We start from the raw sequence: 10,539 nt of genomic DNA, 5'->3' as shown, positions 1-10,539 counted from the left end.
TATTTTTGTATTATATGTATGTGTACTCCTTTATATGGCAACAGGTGGCTTTAACTTTCCTCTGAACTAGCTGAATGCTGAAGGTGAAGGCTTAGCTTAACTAACGAGCCCAAGCAACAGCCTTATAACTATATTGCAGTCGGCCCTAATTCATTTTTTGGAGCGCAACGTCTGGCGGCGGCATTTGGCAAATTGGTTAGCGCTGATTGCAGGTGATTTGGCCGCCTAATGATCCTTAATTTAATGCGAGCGGAAATGACACTCGCACCACACAAACGACTGCCAGGAGCGCTCCAAGCTGAGGGAGGGGTTCTGTAAGGATGCGCGTGTTTCGGCAACTTGTTGAGCAGCCGCTTAGTAGGGAGTAGTTGCAGTAGTTGGTTGGCTATCAAGGCACGTGCGGCTACGCATGCGCCACTTGCTAATTCTTAATTGTGGTGAGCGGAAATTGCAAATGCTTGCACATACGTTTAAAGGTACATACTCGTAGGTACGTGTGTGTGCGAGTATATGCGATATAAGCCAAAGATAAGATATGACTTGCCACCCCACTCCACTCCATTCATTCAATTATTTATAAAGGCTGACGGCAGCCGCAGACTACTTGTATATAGCTAACATCTATTTCTAGCCTATTTGGCTTTCCATCATTCATGCACCTGACTGCCGGCACACGCAATTCGTTACGCATTTTCATTTTTATTAACCCGCAAAAAATCGAGAAACCAACAAAATACTTGTATATTGATCTGCAGCCGGAGACGCGTGTGCGGCCAAAATAAGCAAAAGTCCAGCAGTGTTTTTTTTTTTTTTTTGGGTTTTTGCTTGCTTTTGGTGTGTTGTTGTTATTTTTGGAAGCGCAAAAAATGAACAGCAGAGCAAAAAATCAAACGCAAGTTCACGCGTCATCGCCCACACGCCTACGTCTGAGCTCAACAGACGCGCCATGGTGAAAAGTTTTTTCTTTTGACAGCCGCGCACAATTGGAAAATTATTTTCAGCCCCGGACTATGGTAGCCAAAGCCGATTTCGTTTGCCATAAATGCTATGCACTTAGCGGATTAAAAAATCCGATTTCAACTGACTGGAATCATTCATTTTCCCTCGTCCGGCATATACGGAAACATTTCAACAAGTACACACCGTTGATGTTTAAAAATGTAAATACGTTTAAATTTCAACTCAAAAAATGTATGAAAGTCTAAAGAAGGGATCTATTGACAGTATTACCTGGGAACGATTCGCTTCAAAACCGATTCAATTGATTCTTATTTAATTAATATTTCATTTTTTTTATTAAACATTTTTATTTATAGCTTTCAAGTTCGGTTATTAAATACTGTGGACTTAGCGGATTAAAAAATCCGATTTCAACTGACTGGAATCATTCATTTTCCCTCGTCCGGCATATTTAAATTTCAACTCAAAAAATCAATGAAAGTCTAAAGAAGGGACCTATTGACAGTATTAGCTGGGAACGATTCGCTTTAAAACCGATTCAATTGATTCTTATTTAATTAATATTTCTTTTTTTTTATTAAAAATTTTTATTTATAGCTTTTAAGTTCGGTTATTAAATACTGTGGACTTGCGGATTAAATAATCCGATTTCAACTGACTGGAATCATTCATTTTCCCTCGTCCGGCATATTTAAATTTCAACTCAAAAAATGAAAGAAAGTCTAAAGAAGGGACCTATTGACAGTATTAGCTGGGAACGATTCGCTTCAAACCGATTCAATTGGTTCTTCTATAAGGGTCAACAATTAATATTTCATTTTTTTAATTTAAAATTTTTGTTTGTAGCTATTAAGCTCGGCCACATTTTCCAACGATGCAAGAGGACTCAGCACATTGCAAAATATATTGGAAATAGAACCAATTACAAAACCCCATTCAAGCTAACATACCTGACTCCTAACTCATTAGTAACTAAAAAATGGGTAATGAAACCTCAACTTCAAGCAATCATCGACACTATGTGTACCTAACTGATAGAATTGTTTTTATATTCACCACAAAACATCTTTTTTAGGTTCTACATCGCCTCATTCATTCTACCAAAAACCACATATCATATTCTACATATCGTGCTGTACTTCTCCACACGATTAGTCATCAATGGCTGTTTGTTACACGCAATCCATTGTCCGACCCTCCATTGGCTCTTTATTAAAAAAACGACCATATATTAAGTACTTGAACAAAAGCTTATCTGATGACATTTGTCTGATGTCGCGCGACTGTCATATAGTGTGACGACTTCGAAACATATAGACAGGCCTCCATTGTTTCGACGAGTATATTTGGGGTTCATGTTAGGTAGGATTACTTAATTGAGATATCTTTTTTCTAAAACTTCCAAAACGCACACTTTTATTGTTTTCATGAATCACTTCATAAAAATATACCTACTATATAATTCATAAATTAAATTAAGAACAGATAAGTTTTTTTTTTGTGAGCAGGAAACAGGAAACAGTCGATTGTGGTGGGCTCGGCGCAGAGACCCAAAAGGGGGGTGCTGATTTTCTCAGGGAAGTGGCTTTCCATAGATCGTGGTGAACCTTTTAGTCCATAAAATTTAATTGACGACCAATATATTTATATATAGTATATATACAATATATTTATTGTGGTATTTTAAATCTTAAAGAGCTTTTTAAATATCTTTTTTTTTATAATATAGTCACACTCTTTATAAAACAAAACAATACATAAATAACAATACATCAAGTATCAAGTATATTTGAAGAAAATTTATAAAATAAAAGTTGATTCTTCCATATGACAGCTTTTTAATTCACCAAAAAAATACAAAAAGGGAACAAAAATGCATTCTTCGGTATTGGAAATTCCTGCTCTATATACTTGTAAAACATATAATTTGCATATACTATCTGCTTTAAAAAAAAATCTTTTTATTATATTCTTTTTTTCCTAATAGCAGTTTTGAACTCCCCTGATTGTCAAGGGCCTGCACTACTACTTATGTCCGAATCTTTATTTGATTCTATACTAGTCGTATAACCGATTTGAGGTACAGACAGATCGTAAGACCATGAGAGCACAATGCGCATTAGGTTTGAAAAAGAAAGCTGTGTTAGCGATTTGAAAATAGAATGTGAATACGATATATTCCGATAAACCGCGATAATCTGCCGATATACAAGTATTTCTATTTTAGTGTAAATATGGATCATATGTGTAGATACCAATACCAATCATTAAAATAGCTTTGAATTTTAAACTGAAACACACATACGGAATTCAGTCTGCCAATCGAGACAGCTAAAGCTTTCAAAATTCTGAGAAATTTTGTCAATGATAAGCAGATTCTGATACCATTGTGCAGTTGTATTGTTGTTACTGCTGGGTGGGCGGCAAACACCATTGACGTCACTGACGCGCAAGAATTTGTTTTTCGCGAAACTTATTTTCGTCGGGTGCTGTTGCTTATCTATAGTATAGATATAGGCGCGCGGCAGTAGTCTTAAAATCAAATTTATTTGCCGCACAACGAAACCCCATTCTCCTTTCTTCTATACGTTTTTTAAACTGTTGCTGGCACGCCCTCGGGGTGGCGAGTGAATGGCGAAGGTATCTCAATTCAATGGGAAGCAATTTCGGTTTTGGCTTTAACTTCGGGCTATTTGGGAATTATTTTTAGCCTGCCCCAGTGTTCGTCATCAACTGGTCGGTCAGGGCAGAGGCTGTGCCTGTTTAGCTTCAGTCGCTTGCCACATCGGGCAGCGGCAAGTAAACGCGTCATTAGCACACGTCAGTCGCCAGCTTTTTCCCAGTTCTCTTCAAATAATTATACATATGTATAGTATATACATATGTGTGTGTGTGTGGGCGACTCCTGACATTGTGTAGCTCAACTATTTTTGGCCATGAGACGAGCCGTTGAGGTATTTAGTATTTTGGTCATGAGTTCAAAAAAACAAGCAACAATCGCATAACTTTGCCGATTGGCTTGCGTTGGGGGGAACCCGGCGGGGGGCGGATCGGTCGGACAAGCTAACTTTAAATTTTCCAAAAAATTATTTATAAGCTATTTGGTGCGGAAACTGCTTGTAGTATCGTAGAGCTACTATGAGTTTATTTATAAACGGCAGTGCGAGACGACCTTGTATGATGTTTTGGTTGTTGTTTTCTTTTGGAACACACAGAATACATATGTACGATTATTTGATATATACTTGTACATGCGTCCTTCACCCTCAATATTTTTCAAAAACGCCAGAATGCTTTAAATGCCTGAGCTAATATGTAAGTTGTTTTCAATTCAAATGAAATTGGCTCGAAAACATATCTATAAATAAATATTAATTTTTTATAAACGTAGAGCGATTATAATTTTAAGACTCAATGGGGTTTCCACGACCATAACAAACAATTTCATATTCAATCATAAAAAACACACTGTCGCAATAGATCTTTAACTCAATTTTTTACTCAGATTCTCAGAAATTCACATTCAGTTGACGATCAAAAGCACTTCTACAAGCATAAAAAAGATTACTTAAAACTAATTATAGCCGAGGCTGGAAGCTCTTATTTGGAATATACTAATTGCTATTTAGGGATGAGTTTGGCGGCTTCTTTCACTAAAACGAGCCGAGGCCGAATGTTACACACAAGGTTTTGAAGACTTTTCAAAACTCTCTATTATTTTTGTAGTTCTCCATTTGTAGGAACGGCTGCTAATATCATCCTGAAAGTTCTAGAACTACTTGGTCGAGTTGCTTTTTTACGTTGGCAGGTATTAACTTTTCAATTCGATATTAACATTCTGAAAACTAATGGAAAAATGCTGCTTTGGTTTTTAAGCAGCTTGGCTTTTCAAAAATGCATTAATAATTTATGAGTTAAATATAGTTAGTTAGTTTTTTACCTTGGCAATTATTTTAATTATACATACATTCTTATTATTATTTAATTTTATCCATTAACTACCCAACAAATATAAACTACTTACAGACTTATGTAGTATGAGACTTCTCCAGAGATAGCAAAAAAAAAAACATTTGCTGAGCACTGAGAGTCCGATTGAACGAAAATCATTTTAGTTCAAGCAACCGAGTAAAAATTCCTTAAACACTCCTTGTTAATATTAAAATCCGAATGAGTGCCCAACTTTTTTTTTTTTATTTTTCTCTACAGACAAAAATGTTGTATGTCGTAAAAAATTATGATCGCAAGAAAAATTGTCGCCAAACCCAAATATGTTTTCTTGAATATATATTAAGCAAGCAAACAAAAACTATTTTACGCGTTCTAATTTTATATTTATATTTATATCTAAATTGCCATTTAAATGTGGTAAACAAAATTACAAAACTAAGATGTCTGGCCTTTTTGTGACCAGTTTATAAATTACATAAAGTATACAAAATATTTTGCATAAATATTTGATTTGTTTACACTATTTGGCACATACAGCTATGGGGGCGTTTTATCACCGCCCTTGAAGCAATTTGTCATCAAATATTTGCTACTTGTAAAAAATATTTAATTGGGTTCTATCTATTTTTATGATGTGTACAAATTTTTGTTTTTCTCGACACAACTATCAATTGATTATAGAATGTGCTTCAGAGATAATATTATTACCAGTGCGGAATCTAATCCCAGATCCTATGACATGGAATAATGGCTATCCTTTTTAGGATACGTCGGTAAATGACCGAAGGGTTGGTGCTGGAGTTGTAGGACTTAGCACCAGAATCTTTATTGCCATGGACAAATCAATGCGAGATTCAGCATATATTATAGTAAATAGTTTAACTTAAAAACCCTTTAATTTATTTATTTATTTTCTCAGTTGAAGGAGCGAGACAAGAGTCGAGAGATAGAGAGGGCTTCTTAGGTTGCTTTAAATTATTTGTATATTGAAATCGGTTCGTATATATCCTTAATACAACTGTGTTACAATTTTTTTCTGAACTAGATCTATCAATGAATAAATGTTTTGGATTTGTATAGAAATGTAGTGCACTCTTGTGTAATATAATTATGGCTGATATTTGTTAATTTTCGCACACCTACAAAAAACCACTACAGAATGCTGCCACACGCCTTGCCACATGTCCAGGCACACTTTGCAGCAACTGCGAGTATGAATGAATGCGATGAGCTGCGCTAATTTTTTTGTTTATCTAGGACAACTTTTTGCGAAGCGCCTTTTGGCCTTTTTATTATTGTTTGCTCTGGTGGCCTACGGTTTTGGGTCAGAATGCGAAAAAGACAAACCATGGCTACCTCAACCACAACCTCAAAGACAATGCGCAAAAAACCAAAAGCACGTTGTGAGGCATGCGCCGGAGTCTCGGGATGCAAATTCACAAAACACTCGACACAAAAAACAATTGGACCAAAAAATTAGAGCAACACACACGCACACACACCAACACACCAACACACCACCGGGCGGAGATTAGAGAAATTCCCGCAAAAAGCCATACAGGCCGGGAAAAAAGAAAGAAGGAAGGAAAAAATCTATTGGTGGTTGTTCGCGGAAATCGCTTTCGAGCAGCGGGGCGGCCAAAAAGCGTAGACCGACATACTGCTGAGCCGACATGGTCGCTCACTTGGCCTTGTTTTTTGCCCGGAATTGCGTAATGGCAGTGGACGGAACGGAACGGAACGATCAGCCAGCACGCAGACATGCAGCTCGCTCTCAATGCCCTGAATTTTTTAACAACATGCCATAAAAATGCGCTCAAATTTTTTGCTCTGACCCTCTAACTGCTGAGGCAGGCCAGGCGGCCGCCGCGCATTCAATATCTGGTGCAGGCATTTTTATGGGCGATCTAGATCTAGGACATGGCCTCGTCCTGTTTTTATGACCGCTGCTGCTGCGCTGTCGCTGTCGCTGTCGCTGTCGTTGCCGCCATTTATGCTGCCGCTCTCAACTACTATTGCATAACATTGCGTAGCGCTGTTTTGGTCTCAATCTATGCTCTGGACCAGCGTTTGGGTCTACGGCATGCGTTTGACCTTACGCAACGCTCTCATTATGTCATAATGGTGGTGCGACTTGCCAGACAATAGCGAGTGTTGAGGATCAGGCTGCAGAGGATCATAAAAACAGCCAGGCATGCGCAAGCACGGACTGTTAGCTAGCTCGCTCTTTTCGAAAATCGACGGCAGAAGCAGGGGCAGTGGCAGTGTGCGTGCCTCAAGATGTGGCAGCACATTCATTATCCCGACAATTCAACACCTTGACAACTTCCTGTGGCAGTGCCAAGTGGACCACTCATGCATACATTCAAAAGCTACGCACGCACATCCTTTTTATCGTGTTCATCAGGTGCTAAAATCACTTGATAACTGAAGTACAGTCTAAGAAAAGTGCTACTAGATAGAAGAGGAGAGCCTCTTTGAAAAGGTGTATAGTTCTGTATCTCAAAGGTATTCTACAATTGTTATATCGTAGAAGATGGAAAGAATTCATAAAGTAGCCATGTTAGTGAAAAGTTTGTACGTCTGTCCGTCCGTTTGTCTGTATGATCCCAAAAGATTTTAAAAGGTCTAAGCTCGAGAAAGAGCACGTTTGATAGTAGCTACATTCAAAATGTTCTTTGGCATTAAAATCAATTGAAATTAGAGATATTGTTGGTGTTGAGAAATCTGGAAGAAGAAGAAGAAGAGCAGAGCGAACCCGGTACTTGAGAAAATTGAATATTAATTAGGCGTGTGCCTAGGAACTAGGAAAGTCCACAGACCAAATCCTACACATACTGGCTTAGTCGTTTCCGAAACCTAGGCGTTCATACAGACGGACGAATATCGACCAATTTGTCGTCACAAAAAAATAAATAAAATCTTCTATCTTCTCCAAATAGGTAGAGTCAAGAAACAATTAATCCTGCGCAGGCTCGCTGTCTTGCAGCCACTTAACGCCAACCACAAAGGTCCGGTTAGATCCTGCCCGGAACAGAAATCGCGTTAAATCCATGACCACAAAATCATTATTTGAAATCTGAATAAAAACAATTTTAAGTGTGTTTCCATAACTTTGCGACATATTGATCACCTAATCGGCACTGCAATAAAATAGATCATTATTATGAAGGATATTCTTTATTCTCTGTTTCAATGGATTGCATTCAGGTACAATTTCGGAAATAAGCTCACTATCTTATATACTTTTGAGTGCAGTGTTCCCCACCATTTATATTAATTTTATAGTAATTATTATTAATTATTATTATTATTATTATTATTATTATTATTATTATACAGCCCTGCATTAATATACGTGTCCAATTTAGATTTTAACGCAAATTCTTAACGCGAGCTAAGAGTTGTTTAAAATACTCGAAACCTTTTCCAGTTTTCTAGTTGGACTTTATAGAGCGATGTATTTCAACCTGCTGTTCCTCATGGGTTTGCATTATTGTATTTTAATGCAGAACTGCTTTTTAAATCAATCACTGTAGTTGTGGTTAGTGCCATATGTGCCGGTTTTGCTCGAAAAAAGTGCACTAAACCATGTACCAAGATTTCAAATCCGGTCTGTGGCTATAACGGAAAATGTCCAAAGCCAGACAATACATCGCTCCTAAATATTTAAAGCCGTTTACTCGTGTTTTAATAAATAATAAGTTTAAATAAAATAATTTTTAAAATGAACCATGATCAACCAATTTAATTAATTTGCAAAGCTGGACTTGAAAAATGTAACGTTCATTTATCGCGTTCAAAATAAAGGGCGAACAAAAGCTCATTGCTCTGCCACTCGTCCATTCACCTTTTGAAGTCAGTCCGGCAGCGTCGCCCGCAGGCTTTTCATCGTAACCGCTAGGTGTGTTTTGTATTTGCTACTTGACAAAAGCTCGCCGCTAGCGCAAATATGCGCTAAATATTTTTTTTTTTTTAAACATTGCCCACAACTATTCGCTGATAGTATGGATAAGAGTATGTTAGCAATTGCCAACTCCTTTCTGTTTTTGTTTGCTCCTCAACTTCCTGTTCATTACAATAACGAAAGCAGTTATTAACAGCCATTGGCGCCTGTGTTTGCCAGCATCTGTTTTGCAGATAATATTCCAACACTTTCTCGGTACGAAATTAAGCGTCCACGTTCGAGCAATTCGATTTTTATTAACACAAACAGGCATTAATATCAATTTTATTTTCAGTTGACTGGCATGGCTATGGGCGAAGCAGCAACGAGCGCAAAATTGATGCGCATAATTACAGTGCTTCACACGATTTCAAGAAGTGGCAACAGCAGCTGGTCAAGATTTTTGACGGATGCGTAGCTGTCCAAAGAAATCAGCGCCAATTGCCATCAAAACAAATATTTGCACATTTTCGCCTGAAGTGGTAGTCAAAGCTCAGCCAGGGCCTAATGACAGGACCCCATCCTCATCACGGATTCGCATCAGCCGACGGCCACTTGTTGTTGGCTGCCATTTCACACCATTTGCTTTCGCTGATGCTTCGAATGAGGTGCGAGTTGGCAAACACCTTATGCCTGGTGTGTGTCAATTCTGGGAATGTCAGTTGCCAGTCATGTTGGCAACAAAAGCGGGCACTAAATTAGCGCTTTATTGCATGTTTGTTTGCCCTCAGCCTCGACCAAGAGACAGAGATACAAAGGACAAGAAGCTCTACTGATTTTTGGCACCTACGCCAACTTCTCTGCTTGTTAAGTTTGTGGTGCAAATTATAGCCAGCAGCGCACAGATTTATTTAAGTTAAGAACAAAATAACAGTTGCTTTGGTCTCGGTCTATAATAATGATACTTGTATGTATGTACATATAATATATAGTATGTAAGCTTTTCAAGGCCCTATTTACAGGATGTGTTTTGCTTAGCGGGAGTTCCTTTTCAAATTCTATGCCAGGCATAACTCAAGCATCATTGTCGACTTCATGGATTTGGTTTAATGCCTGGCTTTTTTGGTGCCAAACAGTTACAGTCAAGCAATTCCTGTTGATTAAGGCCTATGGGAATCTTTTGCATCGCTAGCATTTACTTGGAGATATCAAATCGAGTCCGCATACGATCTCTGTTTCTATTCACTGATTTCCTATGCAACTTCTCCCTGATCCACATTCCAATATATATTTTAGGTTGAGTAGACATAACTAGCCGAGGCTAGGAAAGAGTTCAAATAGGACCAACAGGCTAAGCGTCCGAATCCCCATTCAGTAACCGATTACGATCGAAATGATTCCAAGCAGCAATTCCAGCACTTCGCTGAAATGCGCTGCCTCGATGCTCATCCGTGGTTTATGAATAAGATCAAGAGAACTCCATGAGATCAAATATCATCCAAGCCGAATCCAAATCTGTCCCGAACTATTGCCGGACACTACGGCAGCGGCATACGAACACCAGGCAACAGTACATCGAACCACTCAAGCTGACACAGCTCTTGGAGATTCTTTTTCGTCTCTCCGTAGCATTTGTTCATTTAATAAATTGTTTGAGGGGTAGAGATAGGTACAATAAATGCAGACTTGTTAGTTTATAAATATCGGACAAACTCACCACAGATTAATTTTAATTCAATAAC

Source organism: Scaptodrosophila lebanonensis, unplaced genomic scaffold, assembly GCF_003285725.1.
Source record: "Scaptodrosophila lebanonensis strain 11010-0011.00,11010-0021.00 unplaced genomic scaffold, SlebRS2 tig00000043-arrow-pilon, whole genome shotgun sequence".
NCBI lineage: Eukaryota > Metazoa > Arthropoda > Insecta > Diptera > Drosophilidae > Scaptodrosophila > Scaptodrosophila lebanonensis.
This window is presented reverse-complemented; position numbering follows the sequence as displayed.